Raw genomic sequence first — 21513 nt, 5'->3', positions numbered from 1 at the left:
TTACAATAGTTAATGAGGCTTCCCTTTTCTCCACATCCTTACCAACACTTGTTATATCTTGTCTTTTGGATAATAGCCATTTTAACAGGTGTGAGGTGATAATCTCATTGTGGTTTTCATTTGCATTTCCCTGATGATTAGTGATGTTGAGCATGTTTTCATGTGCCTGTTGGCCATCTGTATGTCTATTCAGATCTTATGCCCATTTTTTAATTGGGTGTTTTGTTTTTTGTTCTTGAGTTGTATGAGTTTTTTAATTTATTTTGGATATTAATTGCTTATTGCATATATTATTTGCAAATATCTTATCCCACCCAGGAGGCTGCCTTTTACTTTTGTTGATAATTTCCTTTGCTGTGCAGCTTTTTGGTTTGATGTTGTCCCACTTGTTTCTTTTTGCTTTTGTTTCCATTGTCTTTGGAGTCAGATCCAAAAAATTATCTCTAAGACAAATGTCAAGGAAATTACTGCCTGTGTTTTCTTCCAATAGTTTTATGGCTTCAGATCTTACACTCAAGTTTTTAATGCGTTTTGAGTTAATTTTTGTATATGGTGGAAGAGAGTGGCTGAGTTTCAGCTTTTATATGTGTCTGTCCAGTTTTCCCAACACCAATTATGTCTTCCAGTTTTCCCAACACCAATTATGTCTTCATTGTATATTCTTGGCTCCTTTGTCATAATTTAATTGACCATATTCATGTGAATTTATTTCTGGGCTTTCTTTTCTGTGGATCTATATGTCCCACTTTATGCCAAAAATACTGTTTTAATTTTTTTATTAAGGTATCATAAATACACACCCTTATGAAGGTTTCACATGAAAAACAATGTGGTTACTACATTCACCCATATTATCAAGTAACCCCCATACCTCATTGAAGTCACTGTCCATCAGTGTAGTAAGATGCCACATATTCACTACTTGTCTTCTCTGTGTTACACTGTCTTCCCCATGACCCACCCCGCCACCATGTGTACTAATCATAATACCCCTCAATCCCCTTCTCCCTCCATCCCTACCGGCCTTCCCCCACATCTCCCCTTTGGTAACCACTAGTCCCTTCTTGTGGTCTGTGAGTCTGCTGCTGTTTTGTTCCTTCAGTTTTGCTTTGTCGTTTTACTCCACAAATGAGGGAAATCATTTGGTATTTGTCTTTCTCTGCCTGGCTTATTTCACTGACCATAATACTCTCTAGCTCCATCCATGTTGCTGCAAACGGCAGGATTTGTTTTGTTCTTATGGCTGAATAGAATTCCATTGTGTATATGTACCACCTCTTCTTTATCCAGTCATCTACTGATGGACACTTAGGTTGCTTCCATGTCTTGGCTATTGTAAATAGTGCTGTGGTAAACATAGGGGTGCATATGTCTTTTTGAATCTGAGATCTTGTTTTCTTTGGGAGAATTCATGGGAGTAGAATTACTGGGTCTAATGGTATTTCTATTTCTAGTTTTTTGAGGAACCTCCATATTGCTTTCCACAATGGTTGAACTAGTTTACATTCCCACCAACAGTGTAGGAGGGTTCGCCTTTTTCTGCATCCTCTCCAGCATTTGTTGTTCCTAGTCTTTTGGATGTTGGCCATCCTGACTGGTGTGAAGGGATATCTCATTGTGGTTTTAACTTGGATTTCCCTGGTAAGTAGTGATGTGGAGCATCTTTTCATGTGCCTGTTGGTCATCTGAATTTCTTTTTTGGAGAATTATATGTGCATATCCTCCACCAATTTTTTAATCAGGTTATTTGCTTTTTGGGTGTCAAAGCGTGTGAGTTCTTTTTATATTTTGGATGTTAACCCCATGTTGATTATGTCATTTATGAATATATTCTCCCATACTTTTTGTTCTGCTGATGGGGTCCTTCTCTGTACAGAGCTTTTTAGCTTGATGTAGTCCCATTTGTTAATTTTTTTGCTTTTGTTTCCCTTGCCTAAGGAGATACATTCAGGAATAAGTTGCTTGTGTTTATATTCAAGAGATTTTTGCCTATGTTTTCTTCTAAGAGTTTTATAGTTTCATGACTTACATTCAGGTCTTTGATCCATTTTGAGTTTACTTTTGTATATGGGGTTAGACAATAATCCAGTTTCATTCTCTTACACGTAGCTGTCCAGTTTTGCCAACACCAGTTGTTGAAGAGGCTGTCATTCCCCCATTGTATATCCATGACTCCTTTATCATATATTAATTGACCATATATGCTTGGGTATATATCTGGCCTCTCTAGTCTGTTCCATTGGTCTGTAGTCTGTTCTTATGCCAGTACCAAATTGTCTTGATTATTGTGGCTTTGTAGTAGAACTTGAAGTTGGGGAGTGAGATCCCCCTGCTTTATTCTTTCTTCTCAGGATTGCTTTGGCTATTCGGGGCTTTTGGTTGTTCCATATGAATTTTAGAACTATTTTCTCTAGTTCATTGAAAAATGCTGTTGGTATTTTGATAGGGATTGCATTGAATCTGTAGATTGCTTTAGGCAGGATGGCCATTTTGACAATATTAACTTCCTATCCATGAGCGCAGGATGTATTTCCATTTTTTGATGTCTTCTTCAATTTCTCTCATGTGTGTCTTGTAGTTTTCAGGGTATATGTCTTTAAATTCCTTGGTTAGGTTTATTCATAGGTGTTTTATTTTTTTTGATGCAATTGTGAATGGAACTGTTTTCCTGATTTCTCTTTCTGCTAGTTCATTGTTAGTGTATAGGAATGCAATAGATTTGTGTGTATTAATTTTGTGCCCTACAACTTTGATGAATTGAGATATTAGTTCTAGCAGTTTTAGAGTGGATGGTTTAGGGTTTTTTATGTACAATATCATGTCATCTGCAAACAGGGACAGTTTGACTTCTTCCTTGCCAATCTGGATGCCTTTTATTCCTTTGTGTTGTCTGATTGCCGTGGCTAGGACCTCCAGTACTATGTTGAATAGAAGTGGGGAAAGTGGGCATCCTTGTCTTTTTCCCAATCTTAAAGGAAAAGCTTTCAGCTTCTCACTGTTAAGTATGGTGTTGGCTGTGGGATTGTCATATATGGCCTTTATAATGTTGTAGTACTTGCCTTTTTATACCCATATTATTGAGAGTTTTATCATGAATGGATATTGAATTTTGTCGAATGCTTTTTCAGCATCTATGGGGATGATCATGTGGTTTTTGTCCTTCTGTTACTGAAAATACTGGAAAACCTGGACTGGGTCACTGACAGAAGAAGCAAGCAGCACTTGGAGGTCTTGGAGTGTTGAGGTTTTATTTTGCACTGGCGGGCTCAGAGAGAGTAATCGCCCAAGGCCTGAGCCCTGAGCACAAGCAAGGGAGCAATTTATATTATTTTGATACGTGGCATTTCGGCATGTGCAGGGCAAAAGAGGATCCTGGAGGAGGGAGCTGGGGGAGGGGGGGCTTTGTCAACTGGAGAAAAAAAGCTGTTTGCTGACCTTGACAGCTGTGTTGAATATTTTCCTTATCACTTCTTTTTGTTGATTATTTGTTGTATGATGTTGATGGATTTTTTATATTGTACCATCCTTGCATCCCTGGAATAAATCCTACTTGATCATGATGGATGATCTTATGTGTTTTCGAATTGAATTTGCTAGTATTTTGTTGAGTTTTTTGCATGTATGTTCATCAGGGCTATTGATCTGTAACTTTCTTTTTTTATTGTGTTTTTGCCTGGCTTTGGTATTAGAGTGATTCTGGCCTCATAGAATGAGTTTGGAAGTATTCCCTATCTTCTACTTTTTGGAAAACTTTAAGGAGAATGGGTTTAGGTCTTCATTAAATGTTTGATAATATTCAGCTGTGAAGCCATGTGGTCCAGGCATTTTGTTCTTAGGCAGTTTTTTGATTACCAGTCCAATTTTTTTTTTGTAAATAATTATTTTTTATTGAAGGGTAGTTGACACACAGTATTACATTAGTTTCAGGTGTACAACACAGTGAGTTACATCCAGGTTACTTATTTATTTTACAATTGGAAGTCTGTACTTTTTTTTTTTTTTGAGAGGGCATCTCTCATTTATTGATCAAATGGTTGTTAACAACAATAAAATTCTGTATAGGGGAGTCAATGCTCAATGCACAATCATTAATCCACCCCAAGCCTAATTTTTGTCAGTCTCCAATCTTCTGAAGCATAACGAACAAGTTCTTAAATGGAGAACAAATTCTTACATAGTGAATAAGTTACATGGTGAACAGTACAAGGGCAGTCATCACAGAAACTTTCGGTTTTGATCCTATAATGCATTATGAACTATAAACAATCAGTTCAAATATGAATATTCGTTTGATTTTTATACTTGATTTATATGTGGATACCACATTTCTCTCTTTATTATTATTTTTAATAAAATGCTGAAGTTGTAGGTAGATGCAAGATAAAGGTAGAAAACATAGTTTAGTGTTGTAAGAGAGCAAATGTAGATGATCAGGTGTGTGCCTGTAGACTAAGTATTAATCCAAGATAGACAAGGGCAATAAAACATCCACGGATGCAGAAGATTTCTCTCGAACAGGGGGGGTAAGCCTCACCTCTGTTGATCCCCAATTTCTCACCTGATGGCCCTCCTGTGACTGTGCCTGTCTTAGGTTGTTCCTCCCTTGAGGAATCTTACCCGTCTCTGGCTAACCAGTCATCTTCCAGGGCCATACAGGGAAATGTAAAGTTGGTAAGTGAGAGAGAAGCCTTAGTGTTTGAAAAGGTTAGCTTTTTACTTCTTTGCATATTTATGCCCTGTGGCTTCTATGCCCAGCACTTGTCTCGAGGTATCTTTACCACCTGGAGGAATTATGATACTCGGTAAATTTGATATGAGGCACGAATTCTATTTAAGAGTTGTAATTAGGAAGGAAGAAGAAAAGCTATAGAGGTAGCAGACGGAAGAAAACATGGGAGGATTGATTAATTCTTTGACATATCTTCTTGTAGAGTAACTTCAGCATGTATAGGTTTTAAACTACTAATTAAATTGCGTACATACATTAACATAATAGGAGTACAGTTACATAACCAAAGCAGACCTACAATTACCAGCCATCTCCAGTGAAACCAAGAAAACCAGTTAGGCACCTTAGGCATTTGTGAAAACTTATCTATGATATGGTGGATATTGTCCAACTGAACTTTAACAGTCTGAGAGAAATCAGACAAATTAAAACAACCCATTCCTGAGGACTGTTCACATCCCATATGTTCTTTTAACAGTAGATAGTCTGTAGTTGTAAGATTTTGGAGCGCTACAGTTTGCACTTCTCCTAATTCTTGGTTGAGTTCCAACAGTATAGACCCAGTCAAATTTGTTGTTTTACTGTATGCACAGGCCAGCTTAGATATCTCCTTCTTCATTCCCATGGCAAGTCCAGGAACCGGTGGGATGAGTGCACCTACAGCTGTAGCAGCACCTGGATCTTTGTTGAGATTTTTTGATGATCATCTTCTGGTATAAGGCTTCCAGAGAGTGCTGATGTTGGAAGTTCTTCTTCATATTGTATCTTAGTTCATTTTCTGGGTAGCCAAATTAGGCTTTGATCCTCTGTATAAACACAAACAGACCCTTTGCCTACACTTTTATATGCCCGTTATACCATTGTGTAGAACTCATTGGAGATCACCACACAGGAACTGCTTTTTTTTTTTTAAGAGAAAGGAATATTATCAGAAAAATGTACCTCCATAGCTGATCTTCTGACACCCTTTAAGTGGTCAAAATTAAGGATATTTAAAGCATGCATTAATCGTTGATTTACAGTTAGTTTTATCCTATCAGGGAGTAATCCCCCTTTTCTTTCTTTCTTTTTTTTTGTTATCATTAATTTACACTTACATGATGAATATTATGTTAACTAGGCTCTTCCCTATACCAGGTCCCCCTATAAACCCCTTTACAGTCACTGTCCATCAGCATAGCAAAATGTTGTAGAATCACTACTTGTCTTCTCTGTGTTGTACAGCCCTCCCCTTTCTCCCCCCCCCATGCATGCTAATCTTAATACCCCCTTTCTTCTCCCCCCCCTTATCGTTCCCTACCCACCCATCCTCCCCAGTCCCTTTCCCTTTGGTACCTGATAGTCCATTCTTGGGTTCTGTGATTCTGCTGCTGTTTTGTTCCTTCAGTTTTTCCTTTGTTTTTATACTCCACAGATGAGTGAAATCATTTGGTATTTCTCTTTCTCCACTTGGCTTATTTCACTGAGCATAAGACCCTCCAGCTCCATCCATGTTGCTGCAAATGGTAGGATTTGCCCTCTTCTTATGACTGAGTAGTATTCCATTGTGTATATGTACCACATCTTCTTTATCCATTCATCTATCGATGGACATTTAGGTTGCTTCCAATTCTTGGCTATTGTAAATAGTGCTGCGATAAACATAGGGGTGCATCTGTCTTTCTCAAACTTGATTGCTGCGTTCTTGGGGTAAATTCCTAGGAGTGGAATTCCTGGGTCAAATGGTAGGTCTGTTTTGAGCATTTTGATGAACCTCCATACTGCTTTCCACAATTGTTGAACTAATTTACATTTCCACCAGCAGTGTAGGAGGGTTCCCCTTTCTCCACAGCCTCACCAACATTTGTTGTTGTTTGTCTTTTGGATAGCAGCCATCCTTACTGGTGTGAGGTGATACCTCATTGTAGTTTTAATTTGCATTTCTCTGATAATTAGCGATGTGGAGCATGTTTTCATGTGTCTGTTGGCCATCTGTATTTCTTTTTTGGAGAACTGTCTGTTCAGTTCCTCTGCCCATTTTTTGATTGGGTTATTTGTTTTTTGTTTGTTGAGGCGTGTGAGCTCTTTATATATTCTGGACGTCAAGCCTTTATCGGATCTGTCATTTTCAAATATATTCTCCCATACTGTAGGGTACCTTTTTGTTCTATTGATGGTGTCTTTTGCTGTACAGAAGCTTTTCAGCTTAATATAGTTCCACTTGTTCATTTTTGCTCTTGTTTTCTTTGCCCGGGGAGATATGTTCAAGAAGAGGTCACTAATGTTTATGTCTAAGAGGTTTTTGCCTATGTGTTTTTCCAAGAGTTTAATGGTTTCATGACTTAAATTAGGTCTTTGATCCATTTTGAGTTTACTTTTGTGTATGGGGTTAGACAATGGTCCAGTTTCATTCTCCTACATGTAGCTGTCCAGTTTTGCCAGCACCATCTGTTGAAGAGACTGTCATTTTGCCATTGTATGTCCATGGCTCCTTTATCAAATATTAATTGACCATATATGTCTGGGTTAATGTCTGGATTCTCTAGTTCCTTTGGTCTGTGGCTCTGTTCTTGTGGCAGTACCAAATTGTCTTGATTACTATGGCTTTGTAGTAGAGCTTGAAATTGGGGAGTGAGATCCCCCCTACTTTATTCTTCTTTCTTAGGATTGCTTTGGCTATTCGGGGTCTTTGGTGTTTCCATATGAATTTTTGAATTATTTGTTCCAGTTCATTGAAGAATGTTGCTGGTAGTTTCATAGGGATTGCATCAAATCTGTATGTTGCTTTGGGCAGGATGGCCATTTTGACGATATTAATTCTTCCTAGCCACGAGCATAGGATGAGTTTCCATTTGTTAGTGTCCCCTTTAATTTCTCTTAAGAGTGACTTGTAGTTTTCAGAGTATAAGTCTTTCACTTCTTTGGTTAGGTTTATTCCTAGGTATTTTATTTTTTTTTGATGTAATTGTGAATGGAGTTGTTTTCCTGATTTCTCTTTCTGTTGGTTCATTGTTAGTGTATAGGAAAGCTACAGATTTCTGTGTGTTAATTTTGTTTCCTGCAACTTTGCTGTATTCTGATATCAGTTCTAGTAGTTTTGGGGTGGAGTCTTTAGGGTTTTTTGTGTACAGTATCATGTCATCTGCAAATAGTGACAGTTTAACTTCTTCTTTACCAATCTGGATTCCTTGTATTTCTTTGTTTTGATTGATTGCCATGGCTAGGACCTCCAGTACTATGTTAAATAACAGTGGGGAGAGTGGGCATCCCTGTCTAGTTCCCGATCTCAGAGGAAAAGCTTTCAGCTTCTCGCTGTTCAGTATAGTGTTGGCTGTGGGTTTATCATAAATGGCCTTTATTATGTTGAGGTACTTGCCCTATATTCCCATTTTGCTGAGAGTTTTTATCATGAATGGATGTTGAACTTTGTCAAGTGCTTTTTCAGCATCTATGGAGATGATCATGTGGTTTTTGTCTTTCTTTTTGTTGATGTGGTGGATGATGTTGATGGACTTTTGAATGTTGTACCATCCTTGCATCCCTGGGATGAATCCCACTTGGTCATGGTGTACGATCCTTCTGATGTATTTTTGAATTCGGTTTGCTAATATTTTGTTGAGTATTTTTGCATCTACGTTCATAAGGGATATTGGTCTGTAGTTTTGTTTTTTGGTGGGGTCTTCGCCTGGTTTTGGTATTAGGCTGATGTTAGCTTCATAGAATGAGTTTGGAAGCATCCCCTCCTCTTCTATTTTTTGGAAAACTTTAAGGAGAATGGGTATTATGTCTTCTCTGTATGTCTGATAAAATTCTGAGGTGAATCCATCTGGCCCGGGGGTTTTGTTCCTTGGTAGTTTTTTGATTACCTCTTCAATTTTGTTGCTGGTAATTGGTCTGTTTAGATGTTCTGTTTCTTTCTGGGTCAGTCTTGGAAGGTTGTATTTTTCTAGAAAGTTGTTCATTTCTCCTAGGTTTCCCAGCTTGTTAGCATGTAGATTTTCATAGTACTCTCTAATAATTCTTTGTATTTCTGTGAGGTCCGTTGTGATTTCTCCTTTCTTGTTTCTGATTCTGTTGATTTGTGTTGACTCTCTTCCTCTTAACAAGTCTGGCTAGAGGCTTATCTATTTTGTTTGTTTTCTCGAAGAACCAGCTCTTGGTTTCATTGATTTTTGCTATTGTTTTATTCTTCTCAATTTTATTTATTTCTTCTCTGATCTTTATTATGTCCCTCCTTCTGCTGACCTTAGGCCTCATTTTTTCTTCTTTTTCCAATTTCGATAATTGTGACATTAGACCTTTCATTTGGGATTGTTCTTCCTTTTTTAAATATGCCTGGATTGCTATATACTTTCCTCTTAAGACTGCTTTTGCTGTGTCCTGCAGTAGTTGGGGCTTTGTGCTGTTGTTGTCATTTGTTTCCATATATTGCTGGATCTCCATTTTGATTTGGCCATTGATCCATTGATTATTTAGGAGCGTGTTGTTAAGCCTCCATGTGTTTGTGAGCCTTTTTTGCTTTCTTTGTACATTTTATTTCTAGTTTTATGCCTTTGTGGTCTGAAAAGTTGGTTGGTAGGATTTCAATCTTTTGGAATTTACTGAGGCTCTTTTTGTGGCCTTGTATATGGTCTATTCTGGAGAATATTCCATGTGCACTTGAGAAGAATGTGTATCCTGTTGCTTTTGGATGTAGAGTTCTGTAGATGTCTATTAGGTCCATCTGTTCTAGTGTGTTGTTCAGTGCCTCTGTGTCCTTACTTATTTTCTGTCTGGTGTATCTGTCCTTTGGAGTGAGTGGTGTGTTTAAGTCTCCTAGAATGAATGCATTGCATTCTATTTCCTCCTTTAGTTCTGTTAGTATTTGTTTCAGATATGTTGGTGCTCCTGTATTGGGTGCATATATATTTATAATGGTTATATCCTCTTGTTGGACTGAGCCCTTTATCATTATGTAATGTCCTTCTTTATCTTTTGTTACTTTCCTTATTTTGAAGTCTGTTTGTCTCTGATACCAGAATTGCAACACCTGCTTTCTTCTCTCTGTTGTTTGCATGAAATATCTTTTTCCATCCCTTGACTTTAAGTCTGTGCATGTCTTTGGGTTTGAGGTGAGTCTCTTGTCAGCAGCATATGGATGGATCTTGCTTTTTTATCCATTCTATTACTCTGTGTCTTTTGATTGGTGCATTCAGTCCATTTACATTTAGGGTGATTATTGAAAGGTATGCACTTATTGCCATTACAGGCTTTATGTTTGTGGTTATCAAAGGTTCAGGGTTAGGTTCTTTACTATCTTACTGTCTAACATAACTCGCTTGTTGTGCTATTATAAACACGGTCTGATGATTCTTTATTTCTCTCCCTTCTTATTCCTCCTCCTCCCTTCTTCATATGTTGGGTGTTTTGTTCTGTGCTCTTTTTAGGAGTGCTCCCATTTAGAGCAGTCCCTGTAGGATGCCCTGTAGAGGTGGTTTGTGGGAGGCAAATTCCCTCAACTTTTGCTTGTCTGGGAATTATTTAATCCCTCCTTCATATTTACATGATAATCGTGCTGGATACAGTATCCTTGGTTCGAGGCCCTTCTGTTTCATTGCATTAAGTATATCATGCCATTCTCTTCTGGCCTGTAGGGTTTCTGTTGAGAAGTCTGATGATAGCCTGATGGGTTTTCCTTTGTAGGTGACCTTTTTTTCTCTCTGGCTGCCTTTAATACTTTGTCCTTGTCTTTGATCTTTGCCATTTTAATTATTATGTGTCTTGGTGTTGCCCTCCTTGGATCCCTTGTCATGGGAGTTCTGTGTACCTCTGTGGTCTGAGAGGCCATTTCTTCCCCTAGTTTGGGGACGTTTTCAGCAATTATTTCTTCAAAGACACTTTCTATCCCTTTTTCTCTCTTTTCTTCTTCTGGTACCCCTATAATGCAGATATTGTTCCATTTCGATTGGTCACTCAGCTCTCTTAGGATTCTTTCATTTCTGGAGATCCTTTTATCTCTCTCCGCATCAGCTTCTCTGCGTTCGTGTTCTCTGTTTTCTAGTCCATTAATGGTCTCTTGCATCTCGTCCATTCTGTTCTGAAGTCCTTCCAGAGCTTGTTTTATTTTTGTATTCTCCTTCCTTAGTTCTTGCATATTTCTCTGCAAGTCCATCAGCATGGTTATGACTTTTGTTTTGAATTCTTTTTCAGGAAGACTGGTTAAATCTATTTCCCCAGGTTCCTTCTCAGGGGAAGATGTAGCAGATGCCGAATCTGTCTGGGTTAGTCTTGTCTGGATCATATTTTTTTCCTTTTCATGTTGATAGGTGCTATTGACTGTCATCTGGGAAGGCCAAACTTTTCACTTGCTACTGGCCCTTCTTTACTGGGACAACTGCGACCCCTAGTGGCTTTTGTTGGGTAATTGCATGTAGACTAGGTCTTTGTGTCTTGCCCAGCTGCTATGGAGGAAGCACCCCGGAGGGGTAGTGGACGGGGGGGCTGTTTGGCTGTTTACCTCCATGAGGGGTCTCAGAGCTGTTGCCCAGGGGGTTAGTGCATCCGGTTTTCCCTGTAATTTCCAGCAACTAGGCTGTGGCCTATGTTGTTTCTGTCCAGCTGTTACGTGCCTGTCCCTTTAAGCCTTTCAGAAAGCACTTGCTTTTCTTTGTCACATGGGCATCAGCTTCGGAACCCGCTCAGAGGTCTTGCTGCCCTGTTTCCCTAGTTTCCAGCCCTCCACGCATGCACTGTGTCTGCGCTCTTGTGCGGGTGGTTGGGGCTGGGTGTTTAGCAGTCCTGGGCTCCCTCTCCCTCCCTGTGCTCCAATACCTCTCCTCCCACCGGGAGCTGGTGGGAGGCATGCTCGGGTCCCACTGGGCCGGGAGTTGTATCTTACCCCTTTCACCAGGTGCTGGGCTCTCGCACGTGTGGATGTAGCCTGGCTGTTGTCCTGTGTCTTCTGGTCTCTCTTTTAGGATTAGTTGTATTTGTTGTATTTTCAAAAATATATATGTTTTTGTGAGGAGATTCCCACTGTCCTACTCACGCCGTCATGTTGGCTCCTTGAAAGGTTGTATTTTTCTAGAAAGTTGTCCATTTCTTCTAGGTTATCCAGTTTGTTAGCATATACTTTTTTATAGTATTCTCTAATTATTCTTTGTATTTCTGTGGTGCCTATAGTGATTTTTCCTTTCTCATTTCTGATTCACTTCTGGTTTATGTGTGTAGACTCTCTTTTTTTCTTGATAAGTCTGGTGAGGGGTTTATCCATTTTATTTATTTTCTTGAAGAACCAGCTCCTGCTTTCATTGATTCTGTTGTTTTATTCTTCTTGATTTTATTTATTTCTGCCCTAATCTTTATTATGTCTCTCCTACTGACTTTGGGCCTCATTTGTTCTTCTTTTTCTAGTTTTGTTAATTGTGAGTTTAGACTGTTCATATGGGATTGTTCTTTTATCCTGAGGTAGGCCTGTATTGCAATATACTTCCTTCTTAGCACGGCCTTCGCTGCCTCCCACAGATTTTGTGGTGTTGAATTATTGTTATCATATGTCTCCATATATTGCTCGATCTCTGTTTTTATTTTGTCATAGATCCTTTGATTAATTAGCATGTTGTAAGCCTCCATGTGTTTGTTGGCTTTTTCATTTTCTTTGCGTAAGTTTTTTGTATTTTCATACATTTGTGGTCTGAGAAACTGGTTGGTACAATTTCAGTCTTTTTGATTTTACTGAGGCTCTTTTTGTGGCCTAGTATATGACCTATTCTGGAAAATGTTCCATGTGCACTTGAGAAGAATTTATATGCTGCTGCTTTTGGGTGGAGTATTCTGTAGATGTCTGTTAGGTCCACCTGTTCTAATGTGTTATTCAGTGCCTCTGTGTCCTTCCTTATTTTCTGCCTGAGTGATCTGTCCTTTGGAGTGAGTGGTGTGTTGAAGTCTCCTAAAATGAATGTGTTGCATTCTATTTCCCCCTTTCATTCTGTTAGTATTTGTTTCACATATGTAGATGCTCCTAAGTTGGGTGTATAGATATTTATAATGGTTATATCCTCTTGTTGGACTGACCCCTTTATCATTATATAATGTCCTTTTACTCTTGCGACTTTCTTTGTTTTCAAGTCTATTTTGTCTGATACAAGTACTGCAACACCTGCTTTTTTCTCCCTATTATTTGCATGAAATACCTTTTTCCATCCATTCATTTTTTGTCTGTGTATGTTTTTGGATTTGAAGTGAGTCTCTTGTAGGAAGCATATAGATGGGTCTTTTTTATCCATTCAGTGACTCTATGTCTTTTGATTGGTTCATTTCAACCATTTACATTTAGGGTGATTATTGATAGGTATGTATTTATTGTCATTGCAGGCTTTAGATTTGTGGTTACCAAAGGTTCAAGGGTAACTTCCTTACTATCTAAGAGTCTATTTTAACTCACTCAGTATGCTATTACAAACACAATCTAAAGGTTCTTTTTTCCCTCCTTTTTCTTCCTCCTCCATTCTTTATGTATTATGTATTATATTCTGTACTCTTTGTTTATCCCTTGACTGACTTTGGGGGAAGTTGATTTGATTTTGTATCTGCTTAGTAATTAATTGTTCTGCTTTCTTTACTGTGGTTTTATTTCTTCTGGTGACAGCTATTTAGCCTTAGGAACACTTCCATCTATAGCAGTCCCTCCAAAATACACTGTAGAGATGGTTTGTGGGAAATAAATTCTCTCAGCTTTTGCTTATCTGGAAACTGTTTAATTCCTCCTTCAAATTTAAATGATAAATTATACTCTTACTTGGTGGCATGTTCTTGGTTTGAGGCCTTTCTGTTTCATTGCATTAAATATATCATTTCACTCCCTGGTGACCTGTAGGGTTTCTGCTGTGAAGTCTGATGATAGCTTGATGGGTTTTCCTTTGTAGGTGATCTTTTGTCTCTCTCTGGCTGTTTTTAATACTCTGTTTTTGCCCTTGATCTTTGCCATTTTAATTATTATATGTCTTGGTGTTGTCTTCCCTGGGTCCCTTGTATTGGGAAATCTGTGCACCTTCTTGGCTTGAGAGGCCTTCTCCTTCCCCAGATTGGGGAAGTTGTCAACAGTTACCTTCTCAAAGACACTTTCTATCCCTTTTTATCTCTCTTCTTCTTCTGGTACCCCTATAATGTGAATATCATTCCATTTGGATTGGTCACACAGTTGTCTCAATATTCTTTCATTCCTAGAGATCCTTTTTTCTCTCTGTGCCTCAGGTTATTTGTATTCCTCTTCTCTAATTTCCATTTCATTTATCATTTCCTTCATATCTAATCTGCTTTTAAAACCCACCATTGTGTTCCTTATTGATTGAATCTCTGTCCTAAATTCATTCCTGAGTACTTGAATATTTTTCTGTACCTCTAGGAGCATGTTTATGATTTTTATATTTTAAATCTCTTTCAGGTAGATTGATTAGGTCAATTTCACTTGGTCATCTTTCTGGTGTTTGTGGGATTTTGGTTTGAACCAGGTTCCTTTGACATTTCATATGTGTAGGTGGCACCCTCCAGTGCCGAGAAGCTCTTCTCTCTGGAGCTGCTCAGCCCCTGGAGCAATGTTTGGTGTCACAGGGGAGCAGTGCCAGTGCTTGTCGGGATCAAGGAGTTGTTTCCTGCTTCCCTGCTGCAGTGCCTGTCTCCACTGCCAAGGCCTTGGGCTGAGCAGCAGGTAGAATCCTCTATGCTTTGTGCTTGTAGCTGCCATAGGTTGGGCCTTCCTCTGGCTGGCCGGGTGCAAGGTCAGGGGCAGCTGGTTTGTGAGCCAGTACCGGCTGGGAGGAAGGCATGGCAGTCTGTGTATCACAGTGTGGGCCCTTGGAGCTGTAGCCAGCCAGGGTGATGGGATGCCTGAAGCTCCTGAAAGTCCCCAACCTGCTGGGCAGAGTGTGCTTGGACAATTTTGTCCACCTGTCCTTTCTCCTGAGCAGCAATCTCTGTGCCATCCTTGCCCCTTTAGTAGCCCTCTTGCTGTTATGAAGTCTCTTAGACTGCCTGCCTTTCTTTTGTCCCAGAGCGGCCGGATGTGGATCCCTGTTTTACACGAGTGGCTGGAATCTCAATGTCTCCAAGTATTCTGCCTGTCTTAGCTTTTCAGCCCCACTAATTTCCAGAGCACCATGTAATGTAGGTTCGTGCTCCCAGAGCAGATCTCCAGGGCTGGGTGTTCAGCAGTTTCAGGTCTCCACTCCCTCCCTGCTCCATTCCTCTTCCTCCCCCTGGTGAGCTGGGATGGGGGAAGGGCTTGGGTCCTGCCGGATCAAGACTTTGGTATGTTACCCTGTTTCATGAGGTCTGCTCTGTTCTCCAAGTATATGCAGTGTGGCGCAGCCTTCTTTCCTGTTGCTCTTTCAGGATTAGTTGTATTAACTATATTTTCGCATTATAGGTGGTTTTGGGAGGAGGTTTCAGTCTCACCTCTCATGCCACCATTTTTAATATGGTATGATCAATACTGGTTTAATTACTAGAACTTCATAGTATAGTTTGTGGATCAGATGCAACTTGCTTTTGATATTCCAAGTGGAATTGAAATCTCAAGATTGAAAGAGAAATAGAGCCACCTACTCAATATTTGATGCCAATGTCCCTGCCAAGTGGTTGGCTGACTTCTGATACCTCCAGATCCAAGCATTTGTCACCTTTGTGGGGATGTGGGCTTTCTCTTCCTGAGTAACTGCAAAAATTAGGACAACCCAAGCAGTGGAAATCGGCACAGTAGCCCCAGACTAAAGTGCTGTGCTCTCCCAAGGGACTCACATTCTTTAGCGTGTGGAACCTAATACGTGCTCTCATTTGCCCATAATTCTACCTCCTGTAACTGCCTTGTTTTTCCTCACAGCTCAGTAAAACTGTCCACTTTCTTTGTCTCCACTTTCTTTTGTTTCAAACCATACTGAATTTGAGCAAATGAGCAATGGACCCTTTGCTACCCCCACCCAGCTTCAACAGTTGTTAACACTGGCTAATCTAGTGTCATTTATACTCCTTTCTATGGATTATTTGGAAAGAAACCCCAGACATTATATCATTTCATCTATAAGTAGGTCAGCCTGTATACCTAAAAGGTAGGGACTATCATAAAAAGTTATGGACAATTTCTAAAATACAAGTATAATACAATCATCATGTATAAAATATTAACAAAATTCTTTAATATCTTCAAATATTATCTTTAATATCTTGTCAGTATTCAAAATTTCCCTGATTATCCAAAAATTTTTTATACTTGAGTTAATTTCAGGTCCAAGTAAAGCCCACACATTATATCTGGTTGATATGTTTCTTATTTATTTCAGTCTATGGGTTCCCCAGCCCTTCTTTTTTTTAAAAGTTTTATTGCAGTTTATTTGTTGAAGAACATGGGTTGTTTGTCCTGTGAAATTTCCAAGATTCTGGACTTTGCTGGATGTATCCCTGTAGTGTAATTCAACATGTTCTTTGGCCCTTCATTTCCTGAACTGGTAGATCTGTATGCTCATTTGTCTTAAATCAGGCAGGCTTTAATCTGCCACTCTGCTAGAACTGCCCATGTTATGGCCCTCCCGACCCCCATCATCTTGTTGATAAACCTTATGGTCAGTTCTCAGTTTGGAGTCAGTGACTCTCTTCTCCGTGAGGCTCTCTTTTACTTCCCTGACCCTCATGGTTTCCCACCCATGTCCCATCCCAAATCCTTCTCCATTTAATTTTTAGTGTTCTTCTAAGGCTCAGTCTTTTGATTCCTTTATCAGTATTCACTTCCTTAGTGATCTCAACCAGCCTTATGCTTTGACATACCATGTCTGTGCTGTAACTTCCAAATTAATATCTTCAGCCCAGACCTTGCCCCTGAACCTTAAGACTTCTATCCAGTTGTTAGTAGAGATGCTGATCGGCCGTCTAAAACTTGAAGCATCCTGCATTGAACTCTCAGGCTTCTCTTTCCAAATCCACTCCATTTACAGTGCTCCCCATCTGAGTCATGACATCTCTGTCCTTCCTTTTGCTGAGGAAGAGAGACTTGGGAGTCATTGAGTCGTCCTCACACCCTCATGTAGCTCACCAGCAATTCTTCGTGGTGCATAAGGAATCCTGTGTATTCAGAACTCAGCGGACCAGCCCTTCTGGCACCTCTGCCTGCGGCCTGCTGCAGTCTACCATCCTATAGCATCCTGACTCCTCTCTGGCCTCCTTACTTCCATCTTTGCCTGTTGTCCATACATTCCTAATAGAGCATCTAGAACATTCGTTTTAAAACTGAAGTCGAATCACGTATTTCCTCTAAAGCCTTCTATTAGCCTGTCATCTCACTCAGAGTGAAAGCTGCAATCCATCTGGCCTCCGAAGTACTCGTGCTGCCTCCTCTGGCCTCGTCCTGATGTCTTCTCCACGTCCCTGCTGCAGCCGCACAAGCCGGGCTGGCCTGGGCCAAACACCGCCCCTTCCTCAGGCTTCTGCCCTGCTCTCCCCTCTGCGGGCAAGCTCTTCCCCCAGATGCCTTCATGCCATGTCCCTCAGCTCTGCTAAAGTGTCACCTTCCTGGTGAGATGGTCTCTGGAGGTGCTATTAAAATTTTTCTGCCTCCTAGTCCCAGACTTCTACTTGCTGTCCCTCTTCCCTGTTTTATCCTTCTGCTAGCATTTTTACCTTTTAGAGTGCTGTCTAATTTACTCATGTAGTTTATTGTCTTGTCTATCCACTGTAAGCCCCATGGGGCAGGAAGTTTTGTTTTGTTGCTACTGCATCCCCAGTGACTGGCATACAGTAGGCACTCTTTAAATATTTCTTCAGTGGATGATTTTGGCCTTCATAGTAACCCATAAGCAGAGCTGGTGACCATTACCTAGTATTTATCACTGGATAGTGACAGCTCTTTTGTTGCCAATAGCTAACATATACCAAGCCCCCACAATATGACAGGGACGTGGAGGGGAGCAACATAGTTTCTGGTGCATAGAGCCAACCTTACTGAACAAGCAAAACAAAAATTCATCCTGCTGATAAGCATCTGTTTAAAACCATTGTACAAAATTCACTGTGGTTTTTATTCATGTACCTAGAGATGCACAATTAAAGATCAGTTTACAAAACAGGAGTTGTGTGTAAACTCCCTAGACTTAGAAAGTGAGATGGAAGCATTTGTCATTTTCTTCCTCTCCAGTGTCATCCATGCCCATGCATGGACATAAAATGGGTACCAGATGTAGAATTTCTTTGGGTTGGTCCCAAAGGAAAGATTGTCTTGACAAGATAGATATTGGGTGGGTCAGGGTTACCTTTGGAGATGCAGTCCCCTGAAAAACAAGGGAGAGGTGGGAAGGTTTGGAGAAAGGCCCTCAACAGCTGAGACTGGAAGAATGTTAGGCCAGTGAGAAGGTGCCCAGTTGCCCTCTGAGGTGGGAGTTGGGGGTAGGGGGCGAGAAGACTTGCTCAAACCCAGAGTCAGCCTTTTGTAGGGTAAGTTAGTATTCATTAAAAAAAACTTACAGTAAGATGCACAAAACAAAATTTACCATCTTAACCATTTATAAGTGTATAGCTCAGTAATGTTAAGAATGTTCCTGTTGTTGTGCAGCCCATCTCCGGAACTATCTCATCTTGCAAAACTGAAACTCTGTTCCCATTAAACACCAACCCCACTGCCCCCAGCCACTGGCAGCCGCCCGCCCCACTGCCCCCAGCCACTGGCAGACACCCGCCCCACTGCCCCCAGCCAGTGGCAGACACCAGCCCCACTGCCCCCAGCCACTGGCAGCCGCCAGCCCCACTGCCCCCAGCCAGTGGCAGATGCCAGCCCCACTGTCCCCAGCCACTGGTGGCTGCCATCCTATACTCTGACTCTACTCCAGGGACCTCACAGCAGTGGAATCATAAGGTGTTTGCCCTTTTGTGATTGACTTGTTTTCATTGTGCAGTGTCCTCACCATTGATCCATGTTGTAGCATATGTCAGAATTTCCTTCCTCATAAGCCTGCATAAGTGTTCATTTTTAAAATCATGATATGCTAAGTACAGATAGTTCTCTTATCCAGAGTCAGATTACTCAGCAGGCTGGGTCGGTTCTGACTGGCCAAGCCACTGGTGCTATCCCAGTGGAGAGTCATCAAATGAAGATGTTGGTCTGTAGGTCTCCCAAGAGGACACTTGTGAGGTGTGCTTTGGGTTGGCCAGCTTGGAGCACTGCAGTTGTAAGGAGATGGCACTGGGGTTTGGAATTGGACACAGGCAGGGTTACGTGGGTTTGCTGCATATTGGTGATATAAACTGCCTTCCTGTAGCCACTTGCTCTGAGAAAATCCTCGATAATCTGGGCTGTAGATGCATTGTGAGAGCAGATGCCTTCCTGTCCTCACCTCTGGCTGGATACTCACGCACCAGGCAAGTACCTTTTGGGAAGGAATTCTAAGCATGCTTCAGCGTCACCCCCTACATTCCACCAAATGCAATATTTGTTTCCTTTTTGTTCTTTTACTCAACCTAATTTAGGAACTTGCTAAGTATATTGCTTTACATCTGTGTGACAGGAGTTGATTTTCAAAGCATTTGCACATGTGTTCATTTTTTAATACCAGAATTGCTGAGGCATAATTCATGTACTGTACATTTCACCCTTTAAAATGTACAATTTAGTGGTTTTTAGTATATTCACATGATTGTACCACTATCACCACGATCAATTTTGGAATATTCTCATCATCCCCAAAGAAACCTGACTCCACGAGCTTGCACGCCCACTCCCCTGGCCCCAGCTGTGGGGTAACCACAAATCTACTTTTTCTCTGCATATTTGCCATTTCATGTAAATGGAGTCATACAGCATGTAGATCTTTCTGATGAACTTTTACCGAGCAGTTGTTTTCAAGGTTTACCATGTGTCAGCATTTCATCTTTTTGTGGCTGAATAACTGTTGTGTGGGTTTACACCTTGTATTAATTGATTCATTGTTTAATGGACTTCTGGGCTTTTTCTGTTTAGCTGTTATGAATAGTGCTGACATTAAGTGTTATGAACAAGTGCTGACATCTACATATAAGATGGGTTTTTTTGGACATGTTTTCATTTCTGTTGGAATGACTTAGGAGGGGAATTGCTGTTATACATACTCTTTTTAGAAAGAATAAGTTTTGTGTTGTACAGAGAAAGTGTGAAGATAATATAGGAAGTTCCCTTGTACCCCTCACCTAGTTTCCCCTATTATTCATAGTTTACTCTAGTGTGTTATGTTTATTACAATTAGTGAACCAATATTGATACATTATTATTTAGTAATAGCCATACTTTATTTAGATATTCTTGGTTTTTACCCAATGTTCAGGGTCTCATCAGAGTATCACATTACACTTGTCATTTCTCTTTCAGCTCCAGTTTCTCAGATTTTCTTCATTTTCAACGACCTTGATAGTTTTGAGGAGTACAGGTCAGGCAGTTTGTAGAATGTTCCACTGTTGGGATTTGTGTGATGCTGTTCTCATGGTCGACACTAGTGATGGATGTTCGGGAGGATGACCATGGAGGGGCGTGTTCTTCTCATCACACCCTGGGATAGCTACTATCAACATGATTTGTCACACCTGACTGAGGAACTGTTTGTCAGTTTTCTCCACTCTAAAGTTACTCGACTTTTTCCCCTTTTCCATTACTGTACTTCCTGGCAGGAAGGCACTCTGCACAGCCTACGCTTCAGGGGAGGGAGCAGTTATGTTACAACTCATTGAGGGCAAAGTATCTGCATAATGACTTGAGAATTCTTCTTCTGCAAGACAGTTAGCTTCTCCCCCATTTATTTATTTATTCAGATACTTATTTATATCACTGTGGACTCACAGATACTTATTTATTTATTTATTTTTGGTACCATTAATCTATAATTACATGAGGAACATTATGTTTACTAGACTCCCCCCATCACCAAGTCTCCCCCACATACTCCATTACAATCACTGTCCATCAGTGTAGTAAGATGCTGTAGAATCACTACCTGTCCTCTCTCACGGATGCTTATTTTGCTTTACCTTTTTGCTCAGCTTGTACCAAGTTTTGTTCATCCTTCGGCACTCGCTAGCTCCTTCAGTCGGCTCATATGTTCCTCTACATGCTCCACCAGTTGTAGGCTTTTGTTCTGTTTTGTTTTTAGCACTTACTAATCTTTTGGCACTCCAGATTCCTCTGGGCTCTACTTGTGTATTTCCTGGCTCAGTCCTAGAATCAGCCACTTCTTTCTCCAAGGAGCCCTGGTTGGAGAATTTTGTTAGAAACCAAGGTTTGGGTTCCATATGTGCTCCACACATTCATTTTTAACCTTTGAACAACTCTGTGAGTTTTCATTTCTTTTTATCTTTTCCTTTCCTAGTAAGTCTGAGACAGTGGGGCACCAGGTAAAGATCCAGGGTCAGACTGCCTGGGTTCATCTTATAGCTCCAGCACTTACAGCCTGTGTAGTCTTAAACCCTCTATGCCTCCGTTTTCTCGTGTATAAAGTGGAAATAATAATAGCACCTACCTTATAGAGTTGTTATTAACAGTTAAGACATGTAAATGGTTTCATGTTACCTGTTACCTAATACATGCTCAGGTGCTGGTGGTGGAAGCAGTAATTATTTATTTGAGGAGGACAGGGAAGAGACCATCTCTGTTCGTCAAGTTAAGTGACTGGCCTAATGTGGTCCAATAGGGGGTTCATGTAGGGGCCTCCATGACACCCTACCAAGTCCCTATGGCAATCTTTTGTTTCAGTGTGTGAGCAGATGTTAACTACCTGACATCTGGAGGTGCTCCGTGTTGAATATTAATGCTGACATTGGAGTTGAGC

General features: G+C 40.4%; 1 protein-coding gene across 2 annotated transcripts in view; it reads left to right on the top strand.

Annotated features, from left to right (window-relative positions):
• CRYL1 (crystallin lambda 1) overlaps nucleotides 1-21513 on the top strand; it is a 144175-nt gene that overhangs the window by 3500 nt on the left and 119162 nt on the right. Inside the window, exon 2 of one of the 2 annotated variants that reach the window (XM_037017181.2) lies at nucleotides 18982-19081. The exons of the other annotated variant lie outside the window; for it this stretch is intronic. The gene's annotated coding sequence lies outside the window, so the exon portion shown is untranslated. The remainder of the gene's footprint in view (nucleotides 1-18981; nucleotides 19082-21513) is intronic. 2 annotated transcript variants of the gene reach the window in all.

The sequence above is a fragment of the Manis javanica genome, chromosome 1 (genome assembly GCF_040802235.1).
Source record: "Manis javanica isolate MJ-LG chromosome 1, MJ_LKY, whole genome shotgun sequence".
Lineage (NCBI taxonomy): Eukaryota > Metazoa > Chordata > Mammalia > Pholidota > Manidae > Manis > Manis javanica.
This window is presented reverse-complemented; position numbering and strand designations above follow the sequence as displayed.